General features: G+C 40.3%; 1 pseudogene; it reads left to right on the plus strand.

The window, feature by feature from the left end:
- Positions 1-4548: 4548 nt before the first annotated feature.
- LOC102258886 lies at positions 4549-5688 on the plus strand (annotated as a pseudogene).
- The last annotated feature ends 949 nt before the right edge of the window (positions 5689-6637 follow it).

The raw sequence follows: 6637 nt of genomic DNA on the forward strand, positions 1-6637 counted from the left end.
ATATGTCGACAGTTTGGCTCAAATAAACTCACAAAAATTCTTTACAGGTTTCAATGTTTTTTTTACGTTAACATTTCTTAAAAATGTCTTCTTTTTTGGCTCCTACACCTTTGTATATTTTGTTGCTTTTGCTCAGGCTTATTCCCAGTTTATCTAATGAAATTCTACCTCTCTTACAGCCCAGATCAAATTTCACATATTCAGTTAAAGCCTTCCAACTCATCCTGCTTAAGGGACCCCACTTGCACTTAACTGTAATATTTATACAATCCAAGGCTCTTACTCTTCTACCCCACTGTTTATTCTCAGGTGGGTTTATATAGCTTGTTCTCCCTACTCAGGTTGTAAACTACCAGATGATGGGGACTGTGATTTTTTATTTTGTATTCCCCACAGAAAATAGAGTTTTGTGCAAATAATTATTGATAATTGATTCACTGGTTTGAAAACCCCAAGTATGAGATTTCAACTAACATTTTAATATCTATCTTTCCTAGAGTTTTATAAGAATAAAGAACAGAGTGAGCACCAAAGCCCCACTGAAGCAAGTCTTGCCCCAGAAGGGTGTCTTCAGCACAGAAGTTCTCCCACTGCAGACACAGCTGATTCTCACTGCCAACTGGCCTGGAGGTCAATTCCTCCCAGTGACACCTAAAACAATCAAGGCATAACTACAACAAGACTGTGCACAAAGCCCACAAGGGGGTGCACCAAGAGTGTCCACCTCAGGTAACTGGGGAGGCTGAGCCACTGGGCCCTGTAGGACACCTAGCACACAAAACCACTCTACCAACACAGGGAAGCAGACAAAATGCGAAGACAAAGAAACAGGTCACAAATGACAGAAATGGAGGACAGCAAACGACTGGATATAGAGTTCAAAACCACGGTTCTAAGATTTTTCAAGAATTTTATGGAAACCGCCGATAAATGTATTGAGATCCTTAAGAAATCTAGTGAGACCCTCGATGTTGTGATAAAGGACCAACTAGAAATTAAGCATACACGGACTGAAATAAAGAATATTATACAGACTCCCAACAGCAGACCAGAGGATCGCAAGAATCAAGTCAAAGATTTGAAATACGAAGAAGCAAAAAACACCCAACCGGAAAAGCAAAATGAAAAAAGAATCCAAAAATACGAAGATAGTGTAAGGAGCCTCTGGGACAACTTCAAGCGTACCAACATCAGAATTATAGGGGTACCAGAAGAAGAGAGAGGGCAAGATATTGAAAACCTATTTGAAGAAATAATGACAGAAAACTTCCCCTACCTGGTGAAAGAAATAGACTTCCAAGTCCAGGAAGCGCAGAGAACCCCAAACAAAAGGAATCCAAAGAGGACCACACCAAGACACATCATAATTAAAATGCCAAGAGCAAAAGACAAAGAGAGAATCTTAAAAGCAGCAAGAGAAAAAAAGTCAGTTACCTATAAGGGAGTACCCATACGACTGTCAGCTGATTTCTCAACAGAAACCATGCAGGCCAGAAGAGAGTGGCAAGAAATATTCAAAGTGATGAATAGCAAGAACCTACAACCAAGATTACTTTATCCAGCAAAGCTATCATTCAGAATTGAAGGTCAGATAAAGAGCTTCACAGATAAGAAAAAGCTAAAGGAGTTCATCACCACCAAACCAGCATTATATGAAATGCTGAAAGGTATTCTTTAAGAAGAGGAAGAAGAAAAAGGAACTCTTACCATTTGCCACACCATGGATGGAACTAGAGAGCATTATGCTAAGTGAAATAAGCCAGTCAGAGAAGGATAAATACCACATGATCTCACTCATTTGTGGAATATAATGAACATCATAAACTGATGAACAAGGACTGATCCAGAGATGGAGAGGCATTGATTGGACTGTCGGGCCTTGGAGGGAAGGTAGGGGAGGGCAGGGTTAAGGGGGAAAGATCAACCAAAGGACTTACATGCAAGCATATAGGTCTAACCAATGGACACGGACAACGGGGGGGTGAGGGCATGAGCGGGGAGGGGGGTTAGGGGGTAATGTGGGTATAAGGACACATATGTAATATCTTAATCAATAAAAAAATATATTTAAAAAAAAAGATTACTAAAAAAGAATGAAGAACAACAGCTCTCAAAGTTTTTCCCATAGATGAATAATAATTTATGGTTGGGGGACCATAGTGGCAAAAGTGGTATTTTATGGTCAGTGGTCTGGTACAAAGAATAAATTAGTGCCCAATTTTTCATTTTCAAATGAGGACAATTTTATGTGCATAACCAGTAATACTTATTTTGCTTTTGGGGGAGGGGTCTTTCATCATAACTATTCACTTTCTTTTTTGCATATTTGCTTAAGATGTTTTCCTTAGAGGAGAATCAAGATGGCGGCATAGGTAAACACCGGAGACTGCTGCCGCAAACAACCACTTCAAAAATACAACTAAAAGACGGAACGGACATCACCCAGAACCACAGGAAGGCTGGCTGAGGAGAGACTCTTCAACTAGAAGGAAAAATAACAGCACACCGAGGCTCAGAGGAGGCGCAGTGTGGAAAAAACTCAGGTGCGGAGGTGCGCGCGCAAAGCGGGCTGGTGGCTGAGAGCGCGGTTGTCGTTTTCGGTCAGGGGGGAGTCTCAGACTCTGAGCTCCAGATACGGGCGAATCGCTGGGGACTCGGACCCAAACGGGAGAAGCGGGAGTGTCTGGCATCAGTTGGAAGGCAGCTTTCCCTCCGAGGTTTGCAGCGGTTCCGGGGGTTCTGAGAAGCAGAGCCTCTGGGAACGGGACTGAGGGCACCATAACCGCTCCCTCCGCCCGCCCGCCCTGTTGAGCCCGCCCCGCCCAAGCCCTGCGCAGAGCCATTTGCCGGATCGCCTCAGGCAAAGGCTAGATTAGCACCTCCCCAGAGGACAGAAGTTTTCCGCGGCAGACACAGCTGATTCACACAGCCAGTCGGCCTGGTGGTCAAATCCCTCTAGTATTAACTACAACAATCAAGGCTCAACTAGAACAAGACTGCGCACAAAGACCACTAGGGGGTGCACCAAGAAAGCATAAAAAATGCGGAGACAAAAAAACATGACAGAAATGGAGGATATAGAGCTAAAAAACGCAATTTTGAGGGCTTGCAATAAACTTCTGGAGAGCCTCACGAAAACTAATGAGACCCTCGATGCTATGATAAAGAAACAACTAGAAATTAAGCATACACGGTCGGAAATAAAGAATATTACACCCAATAGCAGACCAGAGGAGCGCAAGAATCAAGCCAAAGATTTGAAATGCGAAGAAGCAAAAAACACCCAACCGGAAAAGCAAAATGAAAAAAGAATCCGAAAATACGAAGATAGTGTAAGGAGCCTCTGGGACAGCTTCAAGCGTACCAACATCAGAATAATAGGGGTGCCAGAAGATGAGAGACAGCAAGATATTGAAAACCTATTTGAAGAAATAATGGCAGAAAACTTCCCCCACCTGGTGAAAGAAATGGACTTACAGGTCCAAGAAGCGCAGAGAACCCCAAACAAAAGGAATCCAAAGAGGACCACACCAAGACACATCATAATTAAAATGCCAAGAGCAAAAGACAAAGAGAGAATCTTAAAAGCAGCAAGAGAAAGAAACTCAGTTACCTACAAGGGAATACCCATACGACTGTCAGCTGATTTCTCAACAGAAACTTGGCAGGCCAGAAGGGAATGGCAAGAAATATTCAAAGTGCTGAATACCAAGAACCTACAACCAAGAATACTTTATCCAGCAAAGCTATCATTCAGAATTGAAGGTCAGATAAAGAGCTTCACAGATAAGGAAAAGCTAAAGGAGTTCATCACCACTAAACCAGTATTATACGAAATGCTGAAAGGTATCCTTTAAGAAGAGGAAGAAGAAAAAGGTAAAGATACAAATTGTGAACAACAAACATGCATCTATCAACAAGTGAATCTAAGAACCAAGTGAATAAATAATCTGATGTACAGAATGAACTGGTGATTATAATGAATCAGGGACATAGAAAGGGAATGGACTGACTATTCTTGGGGGGGAAAGGGGAATGGGGAAGAGACTGGACAAAAATCGTGCACCTATGGATGAGGACAGTGGGTGGGGAGTGAGGGCGGAGGGTGGGGCGGGAACTGGGAGGAGGGGAGTTATGGGGGGGAAAAAAAGAGGAACAAATGTAATCTGAACAATAAAGATTTTATAAAAAAAAAAGATGTTTTCCTTAAAATATTGAAAGTTATAGCTGAAAATTTTTAACACTGTATATTCAATGTAAGTACCTTAAAATGTTTTAACTCTGAATCCTGTCTTTCATTTTCAGCTGATTGCTATGCAATACTCTACTTTCACCCTATGTTTATCCTCTAAAAATTAATAAATTTTTGGTCAATATTTACTTAGATTTACTAATGTGTCTACTAACTTATTTGTTTATCATTGATTCTTGCATTCTAACCTTTCAAACTGGGTTTATATTTCTTCTTTCTGCAGGGTCTGTGTGAAGGAAATTTTCTTAGTCTTGGTTTAAAATGTCTTTATTTTGAGAACTGCAGAAGCAATCTTTCTAGACAAGGCAGTTGAGAAGGAGGGAGCAATTGAAGGGGTGGGTGGTTTGCCTGGAGTGCACTTCACACCTCGGGAACATTATTGCATGTGGAATGGCTGCTTTTGGAAGACTATTGTCCAGAAGCAAAGATGTTTGGTTTTCACAAGCGAAAGATGTTCCCAAAATATAGAGGGATGCTGTATTTGCAGAGCTAAGTCCTCCAGTTCCTGATTCACTGTCAGTAAATGCTATGAGAACTGTTTTGAATTGCATGAGACTCCTTCAGGAGACATCTATAATGCCTGTGTCCTGCTTATGAAAAGATAAACGAAATTGCTGGCAGGATTAAACACACACACACACACACACACACACACACACACACACACACACACCAAACAAACCTAGAATCATGTAGTAGATGCATGGGCAGGACCCAGTTTAAAGACTACATTGAGTCATTGACCAGGTAGCTTAGTTGGTTGGAGCATCATCCCTATGCTCCAGGGTTGCAGGTTCAATTTCTGGTTGGGGCACATACAGGAATCAACCAATGAATGTATAAAAAAGTGGAACAGCACATATCTCTATCTCTCTCATTCTCTCTCCCTTCCTCTCTCTCTAAAATCAATCAGTAAAAAATAATAATAATTTTAAGACTACATTGAAACCAATGAAAGGGGAAACTCTATCTGGAAACACGATAAAAAAGCAATCAGATCAGCAAACTGCAGAAGTAATTTAAAGGTCACAATTTCAATGCTCACAGTACCACTTCAAGTGCCTCCCCAGCTCAATCTCCTTGTTACAGTAACTAGTCAGATGATGGCTCAGATACAGAGATGGCTTCTGGCTCTAACAGAATGCCAGGTTTTTCTTTTTATTTTCTTTTTAGATCTCACATACTGGAAAAGAGAGAAAATATGTTGAGGGATTATCTATAAAGGCCGTTTTGGGGAAGTTTGCAGTGGCACACATCTATTGAAGCCTGGTTGCAGCAATAAGAAAGCAGCTGTTAAGAAACTGGAGGAACGGGGGCCAGAGCCTTTGCCCATCTCCACTCAGGAGTGGTGGTTGAGATTTATGTAGAAGAGGAACAAAAAACGATTTAAATTTTAGGGGGGAAAAAAGCAACAAAATGACCCTTCTATTTTTAACTTGGATACCAAAAGACAATTCTGCCAAAAGACAATTTCTAGAATTGTTTTGAGTGTATTATTTTTCTTTCAGTGTCACAGTTCCACAAACTCTGAAGCCAGTGCCTAGCTCACTAAAAGAAAAAAAAAGGGCGGGGGGTACATAATATTTAATATGCTGAGTATTTCATAGAAAAACTGGATGCTGCTGTAAAGTGCTCTTTAAGTCTTTTTAAATCCCCTTCTAATGAATGAAACTAGGGGAATTTCAGGTGACAGAGGTTGGATTTGTTGTATGATAAATCTATGTAGTTTTAGTCTTTCTATATTGAAAAGCAGTGGTTGGGGCATTTTAAAATATTGCTGGCTACACTTGTTTTCCTTCACGATAATAAATTTGTCATTACTCAGTAACATGGACTTGCCCCTACAGGTAGTTGTTAATATTTTTGAAATATTATGGTCTTGCCAAAGTTCTAATGTTTCAAACCTGAATATTAAGCAGGACAGTCTAAACTCTCTGGTGTAAATACCTTGAAGGAGTAATTTCTAAATATAAAAAGAGGTAACTGGACTGTATATGTTGTACTCTGGATCACTTTCCTCATATTGGTATTTAATAAAGATTTTAATTTATATGAAACTTTTAAAGCAGAACCAAAGCTCCTCTTGTGGAAACATCAAGTCCGTAAGATACATATTCTTGCATGAATAGTACCAAAGTTTTACCACATGGTAAAGAACACACTCTATTAAAAATGTTAAATTATCTGAAAATAAAATGTGCAAGTCTTCAAGATGGCATAAAAAAACCAAAGGTTAATGCTTCGTGGGGCACATTTCTCAGAGGACTTGCGGAGTGTGTAAATAATTGACTTTCTGTTTGTGTTACATAACTGCTGACTGCATTGCAAATCTGCACAATTCAGTTTTAGCTGTGGATTACTTCAGTTGACCTTTGTAAAGGTTTT

The sequence above is a fragment of the Myotis brandtii genome, unplaced genomic scaffold, assembly GCF_000412655.1.
Source record: "Myotis brandtii unplaced genomic scaffold, ASM41265v1 scaffold174, whole genome shotgun sequence".
NCBI lineage: Eukaryota > Metazoa > Chordata > Mammalia > Chiroptera > Vespertilionidae > Myotis > Myotis brandtii.